This window comes from Camelus bactrianus, chromosome 1 (genome assembly GCF_048773025.1).
Source record: "Camelus bactrianus isolate YW-2024 breed Bactrian camel chromosome 1, ASM4877302v1, whole genome shotgun sequence".
Lineage (NCBI taxonomy): Eukaryota > Metazoa > Chordata > Mammalia > Artiodactyla > Camelidae > Camelus > Camelus bactrianus.
In genome coordinates, this window is record NC_133539.1 from 112,054,198 (window position 1) to 112,074,569 (window position 20,372).

Genomic DNA, 20,372 nt, shown 5'->3' on the forward strand with positions numbered 1-20,372 from the left:
ATTCCTTTTCAGATTCTTTTTCATTGTAGCTTACTCTAAGATCTTAAATATAGTTCCCTGTGCTATACAGTAGAAATTTGTTGTTATCTATTTTATATATAGTAGTTAGTATCTGCAAATCTCAAATTCCCAATTTATCCCTTCCCCCTTTTCTCCCCCCTAGTAACCATAAGTTTGCTCTCTATGCCTCTGAGTCTGTTTCTGTTTTGTAAATAAGTTCATTTGTGTCTTTTTTTTTTTCAGATTCCACACATAAGTGATATCATATGGTATTTTTTCTGTCTGTCTTAATTCACTTAGAATGACGATCTCCAGGTCCATCCATGTTGCTACAAATGGCATTATTTTATTATTTTTTCTGGCTGAGTAGTATTCTTGTGTGTGTGTGTGTGTGTGTGTGTGTGTGTGTGTGTGTGTGTGAACACATATGTATACCACATCTTCTTTATCCAGTCATCTGTCAATGGACATTTAGGTTGTTTCCATGTCTTGGCTATTATAAATAGTGCTTCTGTGAACAGTGGGGTGCATGTATCCTTTTGAATTAGAGTTTTCTTCAGATATATGCCCAGAAGTGGGATTGCTAGATCATATGGTAAGTCTATTTTTAGTTTTTTTAAGGAACCTCCATACTGTCCTCCACAATGGCTACACCAATTTACATTCCCACCAGCAGCATAGGATGGTTCTCTTTTCTCCACAGCCTCTCCAGCATTTATCATTTGTGGACTTTTGAATGATGGCCATTCTGACTGATGTGAGGTAATACCTCATTGTAGTTTTGATTTGCATTTCTCTAATACTTGGTGATATTGAGCAATTTTTCATAGGCCTGTTTGCCATTTGGACGTATTCTGTGAAGAAATGTCTATTTAGGCCTTCTGACTATTTTTTGATTGGGTTGCTTGTTTTTTTGGTATTAAGCTGTATGAGCCATTTATATATTTTGAAAATTAGTTCCTTGTTGGTCTTGTCATTTGCAAATATTTTTTCCCATTCTGTAGGTTGTCATCAATATTTTTGAAGGAGTTTTAATCATCCTCTCTCATCATTTTTCCCTTTGGAGTCCTAGTTGAGAAAACTGGACACACAGGGTGAATACCCAAATGAAAGTAATGTACTTCTTTCTAAAAAGGGGAACAAGTATCCTATAGTACTTCATGAAAGGGGTGGAAATTTCAGCTTAGGCCTGGGTCATGTCCCTTGTTCTGGTTTCCTATTGCCGTATAAAAAGCTACCATAAAATTTAAATGCTTAAAACACCAACTGTCATTTATTTCATTCACTTCTGTACAATTTGGACACAGCCCAGTAGGGACAATATGTGTCTGCTCAAATGGAGTCATCTGAGACAGATAACCTCCTTCCAAGTGGCCTGACTCACAAGAGTCGCAAGTTGGTCTTGGCTGTCAGCTGGGGGTTCAGCCAGAGCCACTGGCCTGGGGACTTGGTTCCTCTCCCTGTCGGCATTTCCTGGGGGCTGCTTGAGCTTCATTACAGCATGGTGGCTCGGTTTCAAGAGTGAGTTTTCTAGATTGGGAGTTATAGTTGACAATCTCTTAACGCATGGGCTGGGAAGCTAGTCACTTCCACCATGTTCTGTTGGTCAAACCATTGGACTCTGGGGAATCAAATCCAAATTTGGGGGTACTTCTCTAAAAAGGGGTGGTAGAAGGTGATCTACCAAGGAAGAGCACAGGAGTACCCCATTTCTGTTTTCCCAGGAGTAGGAAGAATAATGATAATAGGATAGTGGCAAGAGAATCTCAAAGGTAGTTTAGTCAGGGGACAGTCACATACTAAGGGACTGATGGTTGGTTACAGAGTAAGAGACAAGAAAGGACACACAGTCCAGCATAATTTATTGTGGATAAATCAACCCTCCACTAGATTTGTGGCCAAGGGATGTGACTCTCAGGCACTGTACCCCAGAGAAGCCTGGAAGTTTGGGGAAGAAAAAGGTAATGGATTGCCCATAAATTACCTCATACCCCAAAAGAGGGCCTAAACAGAAGAACCATGGCAAGAACAAATGGAAGGAAGGAGGGAGGGAAGGAAGGAAGGAAGGAAGGAAAGAAGGAAGGAAGGATGGAAAGAAGGAAGAAAGGAAGGAAAGAAGGAAGAGGGCGGGAAGGAGGAAGGGAGATAGAAAAAGGGAAGAACAAAGAAGAGAAGAAAGGAAGAAAGAGACAGAAAGATCAATTTAAAATAAATTAAAAGTTCCAAATTAAGATTAAGATAAATTCAAAGTCATTAAGTTAAAGAATAACTAGAAACATTTTAAAAATTTAGAACTTCTATGACTTCTAAGTCAAATTCAAAAAGAGTCTAGAGCATACTGTTCTGTAATTCACAGAATAGCATGTGTCAATGGCCAATTTATTATTAAATTCTTGACTAATTACTCTTTGTTTGCTGTCCCCACTGTGATACAAAAGGGCCACTTATTTCATATGAAATTAAACAGACCTCAGTGAATTCCCGTCATTCAGACTTTCTTATTTTTGTAATAACCAAACACGTCTATATTTTCCAGGCTTATTTGTATCCTGCCTTTTTCACATTTTTTCTTATTTATTACCACAAATTGAAAATCTTTTCCCCTCTAAATACCATAACTCTGCACAATCAATCTGAAAGGACTGTTTTATCATCGCTAAAGTCAGTCATACTGTCAGAAGCAAGAGAAATTAAAATTGTTCTTGTTATAGATGCCGCACAGAGAAAGCCAGCAAAGTACAGCAGTGGGGATGGAGATACGGCACTAGGCATCCGGTACCAGTCTGCCACCTATTAGAGGGACCTTGAGAAGTTACCTGTTCTCCTTGGAGCTGTATTTTCTTTATTGGACATGGGGTATTAATAATTCCTGTCTTACCTAGTCCACCAACTTGTCATTAAAAATCACATAGTTTTTATAGCATGTTACTATAGTTATAACGTCCCATAGGAGTTGTTACTTTACATTTTGGAGTCCAAAGTGAAAAGTGGTTTCTCTGGAATTGGCTTTGTTGCTGAAATTCATATAGTGCGGTTAATTCTTGAGATTAAGAGGTGATCTCTGGAATCAGATAATCACTGTTCAGATTTGAGCCACACTGCTTACTACCTGGATGTCTTATGATAAACTTTTTAATAGATGTTTGAAGTGTTTTGATAAAACAGAGTCTCTGAGCCTGTTTCTTATCTATGAAATTGAAATAATAATACTATATAGTTGTGAAGATTGAATCGTAAAATATATGTAGTGTTTTTCTATTTTCCCAAGAGTAAGAAGAAAAATGAGGGGAAATGGGTAATATCAAGAGAATCTTGGCTGCCTCTTTCTTCCTTGTCTTCAGAGACAGCCCACATTCTGTCTATGGAGTGTGCACCTGCTTTTACTTTAACCTGAGCACCCAATCCCCATACCTTGTGGCCTTTATCTTGCCATTTGAAACAGCCTACACTCTATACAATATGTATCTCTCTAAATAAATCTATCTTTACTCAAAAAAAAAGAGTCTTAAAGATGCCCAGCACATAATAATTCCTCAATAAGTAGATTCCCACCCAGGTGGATGACTGAGTAGTTCAAAACTTCAGTGGACTCAATAGCACTAATTATTAGAGAAATTCAAATCAAAGCTACAATGAGGTATCATCTCACACCAGTCAGAATGGCCATGATTAAAAAAGTCCACAAATGATAAACGCTGGAGAGGGTGTAGAGAAAAGGGAACCCTCCTACACTGCTGGTGGGAATGTAGTTTGGTGCAGCCATTATGGAAAACAATATGGAGATTTCTCAAAAAACTAAAAATAGACTTACCATATGATCCAGCAATCCCACTCCTAGGCATATATCCAGAGAAAATCATAATTCAAAAAGACACATGCACCTCAGCATTCACAGCAACACTATATACAATAGCCAAGACATGGAAGCAACCTGAATGTCCATCAACAAATGACTGGATAAAGAAGTTGTGGTATATTTATATAATGGAATACTACTCAGCCAGAAAAAAAGAATAAAACAATGCAATTTGCAGCAACATGGGTGGACCTGTAGATCATCATTCTAAGAGAAGTAAGCCACTAAGAGAAATAAAAATACCATATGGTATCACTTATATGTGGAATCTGAAAAAAAAAAGACACAAATGAACTTATTTACAAAACAGAAACAGACTCACAGACATAGAGAACAAACTTATGGTTATTGGTGGGGAGAGGAGTGGGAAGGGATAAATTGAGAGTTTGAGATTTGCAGATACTAACTACTATATATAAAACAGATAAACAACAAGTTTCTACTGTATACCACAGAGAACTATACTCAATATCTTATAGTAACCTATAATGAAAAAGAATATGAAAAGGAGTATATGTATGTGTATGTAAATATATGTATGTTCATGTATGACTGAAACCTTGTGCTGTACACCAGAAATTGACACATTGTAAACTGACTATACTTCAATAAAAAAAAACTAAAAAGAAAAACAAATAAATAAAAAGATAAGTAAATAAAGTTTTTTTTTTCCAGTTTAAATGGTACTAATTGATAAAATGTTTTTAAACATTTTTTATTGATTTATAATCATTTTACAATGTTGTGTCAAATTCCAGTGTTCGGCACAATTTTTCAGTTATACATGAACATATATATATTCATTGTCACATTTTTTTCTCTGTGCTACCATAAGATCTTGTGTATATTTCCCTGTGCTATACAGTATAATCTTGTTTATCTATTCTACAATTTTAAAATCCCGTCTATCCCTTCCCACCCTCCACCCCCTTGGCAACCACAAGTTTGTATTGTATGTCTATGAGTCTATTTCTGTTTTGTATTTACACTTTGTTTTTGTTGTTGTCATATGGTATTTTTCTTTCTCTTTCTGGCTTACTTCACTTAGAATGACATTCTCCAGGAGCATCCATGTTGCTGCAAATGGCATTATGGTGTCAGTTTTTATGGCTGAGTAGTATTCCATTGTATAAATATACCACCACTTCTTTATCCAGTCACCTGTTGATGGACATTTAGGCTGTTTCCATGTTTTGGCTATTGTAAATAGTGCTACTATGAACATTGGGGTGCAGGTGTCATCCTGAAGTAGGGTTCCTTCTGGATATAAGCCCAGGAGTGGGATTCCTGGGTCATATGGTAAGTCTATTCCTAGTCTTTTGAGGAATCTCCATACTGTTTTCCACAGTGGCTGCACCAACCTGCATTCCCACCAGCAGTGTAGGAGGGTTCCCCTTTCTCCACAGCCTCTCCAGCATGTGTCATTTGTGGATTTTTGAATGACGGCCATTCTGACTGGTGTGCGGTGATACCTCATTGTAGTTTTGATTTGCATTTCTCTGATAATTAGTGATATTGAGCATTTTTTCATGTGCCTTTTGATCATTTGTATTTCTTCCTTGGAGAATTGCTTGTTTATGTCTCCTGCCCATTTTTGGATTGGGTTGTTTATTTTTTTCTTATTAAGTCGTATGAGCTGCTTATATATTCTGGAAGTCAAGCCTTTGTCAGTTTCATTTGCAAAAATTTTCTCCCATTCCGTAGGTTTTCTTCTTGTTTTACTTCTGGTTTCCTTTGCTGTGCAGAAGCTTGTAAGTTTCATTAGGTCCCATTTGTTTATTCTTGCTTTTATTTCTTCTAGGAGAAAATTGTTGAGATGTATGTCAGATAATGTTTTGCCTATATTTTCTTCTAGGAGGTTTATTGTATCTTGTCTTATGTTTAAGTCTTTGATCCATTTTGAGTTTATTTTTGTGTATGGTGTAAGGGAGTGTTCTAGCTTCATTGTTTTACATGCTGCTGTCCAGTTTTCCCAACACCGTTTGCTGAAGAGACTGTCTTTATTCCATTGTATATTCTTGCCTCCTTTGTCGAAGATGAGTTGACCAAAAGTTTGTGGGTTCATTTCTGGGCTCTCTGTTCTGTTCCATTGGTCTATATGTCTGTTTTGGTACCAATACCATGCTGTCTTGATGACTGTAGCTCTATAGTATTGTCTGAAGTCTGGGAGAGTTATTCCTCCAGCTTCTTTCTTTCTCTTCAGTAATGCTTTGACAATTCTAGGTCTTTGATGGTTCCAGATAAATGTTATTACGATTTGTTCTAGTTCTGCGAAATATGTCCTGGGTAATTTGATAGGGATTGATTTCTAAAAATTTAAAAAAAACTTTAGTGGATGGAGGGGAATGTATAGCTTAAGTGGTGGAGCACATGCTTAGCATGCATGAGGTCCTGGGTTCAATCCCCAGTACCTCCTCTAAATAAACAAACAAACCTAATTACCTCCCCCTACGAAAAATAATAATAATAAATTTTAAAAACTTCAGTGGATGAAGGAATGGCAGATGTGGTAGAAATAGTGAATTAGAATTAGAAATGGAGCTTGAAGATGTGACTGAGTTGCTGCAATCCCATTAGAAAATATTAACACATGAGGAGCTGCTGCTTGCAGATGAGCAAAAAAGTGGTTTATTGAGATGGAATCTACTCCTGGTGAAGATGTTGTGAAGGTGTTGAAATAACAATAAACAATTTAGAATATTACATAGACTTAGTTGATAAAGCATCAACAGGATTTGAGAGGATTGACTCCAATGTTGAAATAAATTCTACTGCAAGTGAGTAAAATGTTATCAAACAGCGTTGCATGCTACAGAGAAATCATTCTTGAAGGGAAGAGTGAATCAATGCTGCAAAACTCATTGTTCTCTGATCTTAAGAAATTGTCATAGCTACCCCAACCTTCAGCAACCAGCACCATGATCAGTCAGCAGCCATCAACTTCAAGGCAAGACCTTCAACCAGAAAAAAAGATTAAGACTCATTGAAGGCTTAGGTGATGGTTAGCATTTTTAGCAATAAAGGACTTTTTAACTAGGGTATGTACATTATATTTTATACAAAATGCTATTGCACATTTAATGGACAGCAGTATAGTGTAAACACAACTTTAACATGCACTAGCAAACCAAAAAACTTGTGTGACTCACGATTTTGGGACACTCGCTTTATGGCAGTGGTGTGGAACCGAGCCCACAATATCTCTAAAGTATGCCTTTAGTAATCAAAACAGTATGAAATTGGCATAAGAACAGACATATAGATCAGTGGAACAGAGACAAAAGCCCAGAAATAAACCAATGCATATGTGATTAATAAATTTTTATAAAGGAGCCAAGAATACACAATGGGAAAAGAATAGTCTTTTCAATAAACGATATTGGGAAACCTGGATTTCCAATGCAAAAGAATAAAACTGGACCTCTATCTTACACCATACACAAAAATCAAGTCAAGATGCTTTAAAGGCTTAAGTATAAGACCTGAAACCACAAATCCCCTTGAAGAAAACATAGGAAAAAGAGTCCTTGACGTTGGACTTGGCAATATTTATTTTTTGGATTTGACTAAAAGTGAAATAACAAAAGCAAAACTAAACAAGTAGGACTACCTCAAACTAAAAAGCTTCTGCAAAGCAAAAGGAAACATCAGCAAAATAAAAACATAGTCTGTGGAAAGGGAGAAAATATTTGCAAACCACATATCCAGTAAGGGGTTAATATCCAAAAAAATACAAGGAACTCATATAACTCAATAGCAAAAAACAAATAACTCAATTAAAAAATGGGCAAAAGACCAGAATAAACATTTTTCCAAAGAAGACATACAAATGGCCAACAGGTCCATGAAAAGATGCTCAACATCTTTACCATCAGGGAAATGCAAATCAAAACCACAGTGATATTCACCACATACCTGTTAGAAAGGCTATTATCAGAAAGACAAGAAATAACAAGTTTTTGTGAGAATGTGGAAAAAAGGAATCCTGGTGCACTGTTGGTGGGGATGTAAATTGGTGCAGGCACCATGGAAAATGATATGGAGTTTTTTCAAAAAGATTAAAACTAGAACTACTATATGTTCCAGCGATCTCACCTCTAAGCATATATCCAAAGGAAGTAAAATCATTATCTTGAAAAAATATCCACACTCCTATGTTCATAGCAGCATTATTCACAATAGCCAAGGCAGGGAAAGAATCTAAGTGTCTGCTGATGGATGACTGAATAAAGAAAATGTGGTATGTATGTGTGTGTATATACATACATGATTGTATACTATTTACATAATATGGAATATTAAATATAATGGAATAATAATGGATAGAAAATGTGATGTATCTGTACTGATAATCTATAGTTGGTAGAAAATATATGTGTGGAATATTATTCAGCCTTAAAAATGAAGGAAATAGTGCCATTTATGATATGGATGAACCTAGACGGTATTATGCCAAGTGGAAAAAGCCAGACAGAGACAGGCAAAAACTACATGATCTTACTTATACGTGGAATCTAAAAAAAAATAGAATTGAATTCATAGGAACAGGAAACAAAATGGTGATTGCCATGGGCTGGGGAGTGGGAGAAACTGGGAGAAGTTGGTAAAATGGAGCAAACTTTCAGTTGTAAGATGGATAATTTCTGAAGATCTAATATACAGGACGGTGACCATAGCAGATAACACTGAATTCTATAAATGTGCTCGGAATGGAACTTGTGTTCGCCTCAAAGGAAAAAAAAAGTAAGTATGTGAGGTGATGGATGTGTTAATTAACTCAATAATGGGGCTCTTTTCACGATGTATACACCTATCAAATCGCCATGTTGTATTCTTTAAATATCTTAACAATGTTATTTGTCAGTTACACCTCAATAAACATGAAAAAAAGATGAAAGAGACACTTCACCAAAGGGGACACAAATATGGTCAGCTTCATCAGTCAACAGGGAGTACCACAATGACATATCACGACATAACCATCATAATGGCTAAGGTGAAAAAGCCAAAACATACCAAACGTTGACAAGAACATGGGACAGTCTGGACTCTCATCCACTGCTGGTGGGAGCTACATTGGGAGAACCACTTTGGGAAGCCAGAAGTATTCACTAACATTGACCCTGCAAGTGCTCCATCACCCGGAAATGTTATTCCCCAAATACATCTGTGCATATACTCACCCAACGATATGTACAAAAATGTTCATAGCAGCACAATTCAAAGTAGGCGAAAGCTGCAGAGTACACAAATGCCCATAAACAGTGAAATGAATCCAGAAAATGTGGCGTATTCCAGTGAGCTAACTACCACTACATACAACATGGACAGGTTTCACGACTTTGTGCTGAGGGGAAATCCAGAAATCAAAGCAAATACACAGTCTGCTTCCATTCCTATAAAGCTCAAAAGCAGGCTGAAGTAATCTGGGGTGTTATAAATTGGTTCACTTGGAATGGGTGGTGATGAGCGGGGCATGAGATGGGCTTCGAGAGCTCACCGATGTTCTGTTTCTTGGCAGATTGAGTGTGTTCATGTTCTGAAAACTCATCAAGCTGTACACATAACTGATGCCCTTTCCTAGAAATATGTTACACTTCAATTACAAAGTCCGCTTAAAATAACAAATGAGGCCATTTTCAGAGGTGGCTTTTTCAGCAGAGGTGATGAAATGAAGCTATATCACAGAGACTCCCATCTCTAGTACCAACAAATTTAACAACAAACAAAAGAACCCAGTCTCCTCCAAAAAATTCACCAGGAGAAATCAAAAAAGAACGAGTCACACTTTAATGGCATGAAATTCAAGGGTGGAAACAGGTGGACGCTGAATTTGGAGAAGGATCTGAATAGACATCCCCAAGGGGTGCGTGGATGTTTAATAAAATTACCAGGAGACCAGAATCTGATTTTCCCCATAAATGGTTCTTCCATCTCCCATAGAAAAGCCATAGTAATGTGGTGGAGACACAGTTCCAAACTCCAAAACTCTAGTTCAGGAAAAATAAGTAAGTAAATGTGTAGCTTTTTGTAAATGTCAAGAAGAATTTGTTAGTGCTACATCTGAGTAAGAGAAACTCTGGTCAGGGTTGCACACCCTAAATAGGAGGTAGACAAATCGCCATCAGAATCATATCAACAAGACTAGAAACAAAAAAGTAAAAGTTAGAGAAAAGGAGAAATGAAAAAATGGAAAGAATGAGAGAGCGAGGGGTGAAGAAAGAGGGAGGGGAAGGAAGGAAGGAAAGAAGGAAGGAAAGGGGGAGAGAGGGAAAGGGGGAGGGAAGAAAGGGAAGGAGGAAAAGAGAGAGGGGAGAAAGGAAGGTCTCGAGCTCCAAGTCCAGAATCTCTAGCTTTGCAGGGAGCCTTTCTGTACCATCCAGATGAGGTACTTCTTGATCCAGAGCCCTAGGAACTAGAAGGACAAACTTGGCCCCTCCACACATCCAACATACAGCAACTGAACAAGCGCAAGACAATTACAATAAACATTTCATTCAGAAATAAACTCTTTTTTTATTTTAGAAAGAGGAAAGATAGGAGCACACAGCAGTCTCCATTTCATTGCAATCCTGAGATCCAGCTGGGAAGATGTGAGGGGCCAAGACCCTAGGGTGGGGAATACGCCTTCATCCGGTTCTGATTCCGTATCCTCTGAGTAGCTCACCTGTCCGCTGTTCTCCATGGATCTTGGTTCTACCCTCTCAAAGGGCCATCCTTTTGAATTGAACTTCTTTGCTACATCTGAACAGGGCTTGGAAACAACCACTGTGGCAAAAGGATCAAGAGATGGGGCAGCGAGCCAAATGTTATTAAACCTGTGTTTATGCAGACATACACTCAGCCTAGTTAGAGATCTTTCAGCGGACCTATTTGGCCAGGGTAAAAGTTTGTGCTGGGCAATGGTAGCCAAACAAGGATGTAAGGAATCCTTCAATATGCCTCCCATTGTCTAGAGAACAAAGTCCTCTGAGCCTAGTAGCCAGGACCCTTCATGGTCCAGCACCAACCTGACTCTTGTCTTGTTTCCCTTAATTTACTTTCATACGTTCTACAGATGAATCAAAATAAATCACCTGGTAAATTATTCAGAATCAATAAGCTATTAAGAATGTCACCTCCAAGTTATGTGTGTATATTTCTTATTGAGACCTTAGTAACAATACTAAATAATAAAGCATCTTTAGAGCATTTCTGTATTCTGAGCGTTTCTGCTTGTAGATGACACTAAGGGTCTAAAGAAAGGACGTGGAGGGTTTTCTGCCCCATATTAAGCGGGTAGAGTTCTGTGTTTCGAGTATTTGGGAAGGATGTGCTGTTTCTCTAGCAGTGGTTCTCAAAAGAGGGGGCTTTGCCCCCTTGGAGAAATATGTTAATTCCTGGAGACATTTTTGATTGTCACAAATCAGAGGCTTGGTGGGGACTAGGGAACAGGGGCTGCTCATCTAATGGGCAGAGGACAGAGATGCTGCTAAACTCTTATAAAGTGCACGTGATAGCTCCCCTACCGCACCCAAATAAAGAAGTTTCTGGCCCAAAATGTCCATAGTTCCCCTGGTGATAAATCTTGCACTACAGTTTGACCTACAAGCCCAAGAAATGGCCCAAAAGAAATATGGAGATAGAGAGTTTGGGGGGAAAAAAAAAACAGTTCTCATCACCAAAGAGGAGAGCGACTGTGCTATTGGCAGAGCCCAAGAAAACAGAAGAGCAGGGCTGCACCTGCCTCCGTGTCTTCTGCCCCCGCTCTCTCCCACGCTCTTTCCCATATGTCCCCATAGGCTCTCCGTGGGGGAGAGGGGCACAGGAGCCAGATGGCCTTGCCGCCCACCCTCTGCGGGTCCACTCCGCTCCGCACTCCCTGCCTCCACGCAAGGAAACCTCACCACCATCGCTGTTTTCAGCTGCTTGAGGACGGGTACTCCTTGATTAAGCAGAGCATCCTTACTTTAAAAAAAAAAATGGGAAGGAAAGAAAGAAAGAAAATATTTGAAAAATCTCCAGACTTTAAGCCCTTCGCAGTGAGTGCTTCGATCTCATGTCAGGGAGTCTGGACGCGGCCTGAAGGGGGAGGCAGCAGAGAGTGCCTTCAAAATAACTAGGTCAATTTTCAGCTGCTTCTTGGAAGGCTTTCTCCTCTTTCTCTCCCCTCCCTGCTGGGACCTCAGCCCGTCTATGCCAACCACCTTCATTTCAGATAACTGCCTCTCTCAGCCTGCAGCTCACAGTCCAAAGGCCCCTGGGATTGAACAAATTGCCCACCCACTCAGACGCAGAGTGCAGTCCTGCTCCCTTCAGCGGGGCATCTGGAATTGGTGACACCTACAGTGTAGAAGCACTAGACCACCTGGCAGAGAAGAAAATTTTTTGCGATGCCAGCTGGTGTCCTGGGATCCGTCCTCTGGCTCCTTCGGAACGTGCCATTGGACCCCAGGAAGTGCTAAGTTTCATGCTGTCCCTAGGGACACAGTTTTAGACGTATGTCAGTGGAAAAAGACACGATTTATCAGACTTGTAAAAAAAAAAAAAATCAAACCATAAAACCACAAATATGCCCAAAGTATCAGGTTTAAGGAATCTCAAAGCCCTAAGGAAAAAAACAAATGTCAGGAAAGATTCTTTTCAATCAGACCTTTTCAGAACACGGCATGAAGCTTTTAGACAAGAATGCGGTGTGAACAAAGACGTCTACCACAGGGGTCCTCATTCTTCGGCTACCTGTTTACACATCTCTTTCTACCTGTAAACACCCACCTGTCCAAGAAATGGAGCTTATTTGACACATCTTTACCTACTCGCAGTGCAGCCAAATGCCTCATGCATAGTAGGTGCTTAATAAGTTAATTGATTCCTCAGTCTTTTCTTGCACACTTTCTTCCCAGATGACCCACAAACATCCGCCCCAAAACACGCGTTTCTCATTGGTCAGCACTCTCTGATCGCGTGACTTTAGCTACTAAACCTACACTCAGGCCATGTTAAAAATTGGCTCTTCCCCACTTGGGAATTATTTGTTCTTCATCAGCTGCCTACCACTCAGACAATCAGCTGACTAGTATTACAAACTATGTGGGATTTGTGTCCCAATGAATGAAAAAAAAAAATCCCTCCTTTACGTTTAACTATTACTTTTTGAAAACAGAATCTGTCCTTACCTGTCTTACTTGTTGGTTGACATTGCAAGCTGCTGAATTCAACTCTTTCCACCATACCAACATACTGTAGGTGCTTATAAATACTTGGTTGAACAAATTCTAGCTTCAATGAAGAGATAGCCCACTCCCACCATCACAGAAGGGAGTCGTTAATTAAGCGTGTCTCGGTGTTATATGTAACATATCAAATTAACACATGATGATTCCCACACAAATTCCTCCCAAGGGGAAAAATAAGGAAAAATAAGGGATAAGTTATGTTTAAAAAATCATAACTGCATCATCCACAACAACCTCCAAAAACACGGGTGTCTCTGGACGGCAGTAAAATAAAGATTTGCTCCTAATTGAAGGGCTTGGGTCTAAATTTCTTACATTAAGCAAAAATGAAAAACAAAATCATCCTAACTTGACATGTGGTCTGTCAGGGATGAGTTCTTGAGTAAATGAGGTTTCAGAGTTTCTTTGTTAGAAATGAAAGGTTAGCGAAGACTGAAGAAGGTTATTTCAAAGGCCTGCAGGATGAGAGAATGGCATGGAACCAAGACAGCAAGACACCCCAGGGGTGAACCATTAAAGAAGGTGATGGAGGCTGGACAGAGTGCTGAGTAGGGAGAGAGAACAAAGGCGGTGTCAGAGACAAGGAAAGTAGGACACCATGAGTAACGTCCATGAAATGGGAACACTGGTGAGTGTTCTCCAATTGTCCATCACTCCACAGACACACAGGCACTGTCACCAGCTTCTGCTCTGTGTGCTTCTATTAAGTAGGACATGCATCTCCCTTTGTGTGCTCCAGGCACATCTGCCACCAAGTCAAGCTATGACAGAGTCAAATATGATCATGACTTAGACAACAATCCTGGGGGAGTAAACCTAAAGTTCTCAGAGCATCGACTATTAGAAAATTGCTACTAGAAACCCACAGTGAAAGTTGTAAGACCTGGTCTTTTTTTTAATATGTGATTATAGTGATAAAAATTATAGAAATGATAAAAAAAATTCTTTTCCTCTATAGAGCTCTGAGTAATGGAAAATTTTTAATGACTAAATGGTGCTAAGTCATAAAAAAGGGACGCAGAACCAACACTCAGCCAGCTTCCTGATGCATAAGTTACCTCACACAATCGATGTCCGGGCCATGACTGTCTTCCATCATGCCCTCAGCAGGCACACCCGGAGGAAACTATGTGCAGGCCGCTTCTCTGGATGTTTTATGGGCATAGTGAATCTTCCTGAGAGAAATATTACCTTCTCTACTTTACAGCTGAAGAAAGGAAGATTCAGAGAAAGTCAGAAGTTTCTCAAAATATGTGGCAGCACCAGGATTTGAACTCTGATTCTTCTAATTCCAGTCTCTTGTGTCTAATACTAAGTCAGTAGGTATGAGACTTTGAAATTCCACAGATCAGTAAATTTTCAAAAACATTTTGAGGGTCAATATAAGATTGTCAACCTTTTATTTTTCTAAGTGGAAGGCATTAAACATGTGCACACACAAACACACACGCACACCCCTGTCACCATTGTTTCATTAAAGAACATCTTAAACCAAAGAGTGAATAAACATATCTTTATAAATAGCACGGTATATATCCTTACTTTTATTACATTGCCTCAGACAGGTAAGTTTCAATCAGATGGTGAAAACTTCGGCTCAGCACTGAACATACGAGGACTGGCACTCGGGAACCACTGCAGAAAACCAGGGAGCCTCTTCAGACAACAAAGTCCTTCTGCCTGGAATTGGATTGGATCCTAAAAGCTATCAGGGCTCATTTTGTTGACTTCTAGCCTCATACATAGATCAAGGTGTCCAGGAGAACATGGGAAAATGTAAAATTTGTGTGGAGGAGAGCATACAGAAATCTTCAAACCAACATGCCTAGGGTATTTACAACCACTTTTAAGAGCAGATAATGCTATTTGTTTGTCACTGTTCTCTATAAATTATTACTCTTCTGAAAGACATTTCTGAATTGTAACTAAACATTTCCTGAAGTTAGGGATGAATGAAGAAGCTCCAATATCTTGCTTGGAATTAGGTATTTACATTAAATGACAAATTTTGCATAAAATTTGCACTACTTGAAAAGGCACATAATTTAGTAGGAAGAACATACGGACAGATCTGAGTTCTCCTCCTGGTTCTTTCACTCACTCACTGTGACTTCCAGCAAACCATTAAATGTTTTCTGGCCTCACATTCTCACTAGTAAAAGGAAGGACTGAGAACATTGTTCCCCAAGCTTCCTTTCAGCTCCATTAAGCTGCACTTGCTGACATCTGAGCTAAGGGCTTGTTTATGAAGGACCATTTTATTCTTATTGCTTTTACTTTTCTCTTTCCAATTATATCAGCATTTTCTGAGCTCTATACAAAAGTTGGGAAAATAGACATGAAGTATAAAGAAGAAAAAATAAATAATAATCTTATCACCTAGAAACAACAATGCTAACATTATTAGTATTTTCCAAGTACATTTTACATGACTTATAAAATTTTGTATCTGTTTTCTCCTGGTATTGTATTAAGAATTTTTTCTAACATAATCAAACATTTGATTGTAATCAAACATTTAAAATGAAACATTTAAACATAATGTTTCCTGCTGTAATCAAACATTGAGTGTTCTACACACTAAGAATGAGCTATCACATAGAGAAAGTAGAGAGACAATCCTGTTTAAAATTGCATCAAAAAGAATAAAATACCTAGGAATAAACTTAACCAAGGAGGGGAGAAGCTTATATTCTGAAAACTATAAAACATTGATGAAAATTGAAGATGATGCAAAGAAATAAAAAGATAATCTCATGCTCTTGAATTGAAAGAATTAATATTGTTTAAATGGCCATAAGTACCCAAAGCAGCCTACAGATTTAATGCAATCTCTATCAAAATACCATGACGTTTTTCACAGAACTAGAACAAATAATCCTAAAAATCATAAGGAACCACAAAGACCCCAAGTTTCCAAAGCAATATTTTGAAAAAGAACAAAACTGGAGGTATTACCAGATGTCAGACTCTACCATAAAGCTACAGTAACCAAAACAGCATGGAGCTGACACGAAAGAAAAAACATTGATCAGTGAAACAGAATACAGAGCCCAGAAATAAATCCACGTACCTAGGATCAATTAATCTACAAAAAAAGGAGTCTAGAATATACAATGAAGGAAATAGAGGCTCTTGAACAAGTGGTGCTGGGAAAACTGGGCAGCTACATGTACAAGAATGATATTAGAACATTGCCTCACATCATATATGAAAATAAACTCAAAATGGATTAAAGACCTAAATGTAAGCCCTGAAAACATAAAACTCCTAGAAGAGAACAAAGGCAGAACACTCACTGGCATAAATCGTAGCAAAATATTTTTGGCTCTCTCTCCTAAAGCAAAAGAAATAAAAACAAAAATTAACAACTGGGACCTAATTAAACTTAAAAGCTTTTGCACAGCAAAAGAAACTGTCAACAAAATGAAAAGACAACCTATGGAATGGAATAAAATATTTCTAAAGATGTGACCAACAAGGGGTTAATATCCAAAATATACAAACTGCTCATACAACTCAATATCAAAAAACAAACAAACAACCCAATCAAAAAGTGAGCAGAAGACCTGAATAGACATTTTTCCAAAGAAGATATACAGGTAACTAACAGGCACATGAAAAGATGTTCAACATTACTAATTATCAGAGAAATGCAAATCGAAACCACAATGAGTGATCACCTCATACTTGTCAGAACGGCTAGCATCATAAAGCCTGCAAATAACAAATGTTGGAGAGAATATGGAGAAAAGGGAACCCTCATACACTGTTGGGTGGGAATGTAAATTGGTGCAGCCACTATGCAAAACAATATGGAGAGTCCTGAAAATATTAAAAATATAACTACCATCTGATCCAACAATTCCACTCCTAGGTATATATCAGGAAAAAATAAATACACTAATTTGTAAAGATACTACCCCAGTGTTCATAGCAGCACTATCTATAATAGCCAAGATATGGAAGCAACCCAAACATCCAGCAATAGACGGATGGATAAAGAAGATGTAGTACACACACACACACACACACACACACACACACACACACACACACAATGGAATATTACTCGGTCATAAAAAAGAATAAAATTCTATCTGCCATTTGTAGCAACATGGGTGGACTTAGAAAATATGCTTAGTGAAATAAGTTAGACAGAGAAAGAAAAATACTGTATGATACCACTTATATTTGGAATCTAAAAAACAATACAAATAAATGTATATGCAAAACAGAAACAGCCTTACAGATATATAAAGCAAACTGGTGGTTATCAAATGGGAGAGGGAAGTGGGGAGGGGCAAGACAGGGATATGAGACTGAGAGATATGAACGACTATATATAAAATAGATAAGTAGTAAGGTTATATTTTATAGCCCAGGGAATTATAGCCATTATCTTGTAATAACTTTCAACGGCATCTGACCTGTAAAAATATTGTATCACTATGCTGTACTCCTGAAACTAATATTGTAAATCAACAATACTTCAATTTAAAAAAACAATTTTTAGCACTGTAATCAAATATTTGTTGAAATATATCTTTTAAAATATAATTTATTTTTATTGATTTATAAGTAGTGTGTTTATTATAGAATACTTGGAAACTACCAAAAAAAAAACCATAAAGAACAAAATTTTATATTTCCCAAATGTTAATTCCTGTTCATCCTTGGATGTAAATATTCCAGTTATATATGATAAAAATTTTACCACATTAATTGTCTCACATCATGTAATAGCTGTGTAGTCCTTGATCATAGAAACTACCAAACGTATTTAAGCAACCCTTTACTGTAGTTGCATGCTTAGGTTTTTAATCCAGTCTAATGTTTTAAAAAGATTGCTACTACTGTTTTATTAATAATGCTAGCTTTATTAATGTGCATTTTAAAGTTTCAGATTTAAAGCTACCAGTTTGCTATAATACTTAGAGCAAATATAACTCAGTTATCTGTACCAGGAGTTGTCCCTAGTATTTTGCATGTATTATTTCATTTAATCCTTGAGACAATCCTATGAGGGAGGTGCTATGTATCCCCATTTTATAGATGATTGAATCAAGGCTTGGAGAGCTCAGTGGCTTGCCTCAAGTTTGATGAGTAAGGTTGGTAAGTAACAGAGCCAGTATTAAAACCCGTCAGAAATCAGAATCCAGGCTCTGAACCTGGTGACAGCCATTTCCTCAGTATGCCCGTGGATAATATGTATTAATTTGCTTATATAAAGTCTCAGTCTTCTGAAACCCTGAGAAGTAGGTCTTACTATTCTCATTTAGCAGATTAGAAAACTAAAACTTAATGGAGTTAAACAAAAATGCTAAGAAACTGAAATCCCCAAGTGATAGAAACAGGATGGAATCCCATGCTAATGACTTATGTTTTTTAATCATTTCACGGAGATTTTAATACACTTTATTTATTGGTTTAACTGATACATTTGTTATATCTTGTTGATGTGTTTTTCGCTTAATTGTTTAAGCTTTGTTATTTCCTTTTTTTCTTTTTTTTTTTTTGTTTTCTTTGCTTTTGTATACTCTAGTGTATCAAAGGCATATGTGCTATTTTTAATTTTGTTAATGATTACCTTAAATTGTTTTCCAAAATTATCCTTGGATCTATATTCAAAAAGAGTATGTTTTAATTTCCTTTCATAAGGGGTTCTGTTCTCCCCCTACCACCAACCACCTACCCCTTCTCAATCATTATTACTGTAACCTAGTAATAACCTATATCATTATTATATAACTATTTATTGATCTGTGATTAAATGTATTACTTATTAATAATAGATACAGAAGATATTGTTTGTTAAACTGTATTTTTGGTTTTGCACTACACATTTTTCAAAAACCTTATTTAGCACTAGTATTCAGTAACATAGAAGATTTGCAGTAGGTAGTTAGATGTATCTTGTGAAGTTAGTTCCAGCTACACTGCAGTCATTCTTCATACAACATCTTCTGAGCTCTTGAGAGCTCTCCTGAGCTCTCAGCTCCACCTTCCCAGCAGTCACGCTGCGCTCCAGTTGGAGGCATCTGACTTTAATACCCTGGTAGATTTCTTTCCTCCCTGGCTAGAGATTTATAAGATTGTACTCCCTTGTCATTTAGTTCAATATTTTTCTCTGGATAAGTTTGAATAAGGGTCTCTTTTCAGTTATTTTTACAGGACCATAATGGACTCTTTCAAAACTCCTAGTCTTTTTATCTCATCTATTACATTCATGCTTATTTCTTTTGTTCCAATATTCCTCTCATGAACACAAGTTATTCATTTGCTGAGTCTTTATTCTGTCTTCCTTATATTACCTTCTTTCATTTTCATCAAATTTATTTGTTATTTCTACATTCTAGGAGAGTAAGTGTTCATTGATTTGATTTCCTATAATGCCAAGTCATCACTTTTTGCCTCTAATGTAGAATTTAATTCTACTATTTAATTTGTAATGTACTTGCAATCTTTTCTAATATTATCCATTTCCATTTTCATTTCACCCTCTTGCCTTTCCAACAGAGCCTTTCCCCCTTTATAAATTTTGGCTGCTGTTCCATAAAGGCCATGCCTCCTTACTTCCTACTGAGAATATCTGTTTCTTCATAGTTTATCCTAAATCTACAATAGGTCATGTTTAGAAGTGTGGTCTTCTTCAAAGACTTCATGTGTCTTTAATCATTTATGTCATTTTTCCATTAGCTCCATGTTGGTTGTGGGTTTGATTCTTGCTCTTTCTTCATCTTTGGTGAGGAAATATTGCCACTGAGTAGCAGTTTCTTGGTACCACTTGCCGGGAGCAGTACTCCCTATTCTACTGAGGTAATAATGTTGCCTTTCACACCATCTCCTTGGTGTTCTGGTTCTCTAAACTAATGAAGACAAGTTATTACCATCTACAGCCTGCACTGCCAAGACCTCGCCCGTGTCTGCTGTCTTTAGCACTTTCCTCCTGGAGACCGTATCTCCCAGGATGCCATTGGCCACTACCAGATACCCTGAACTTCTTTGTCATTCGTTTCTAAGAGTGGTTGTCTCTGATCTTTTAAATAATGTTGATGAGGGAAAGAGGAGAGGAAAGAGTAACGTGGCAGCCTCAAGAATCAGCATCAAGGTAGGATAGCAATGTCTCTGAAATTTTAGCTGCATCAGTCACCTGCAGGTGATTCTGAGCCCCCACCCAGAGATTCTGATTCAGTGGATCTGAGATGAGACTTGCAAATTTTCATTTCTAACAAATTTCCACATAATGCTGATGCCACCGGCTTGAGGACCCTACACTGAGATCTGCTGCGTACATCCGG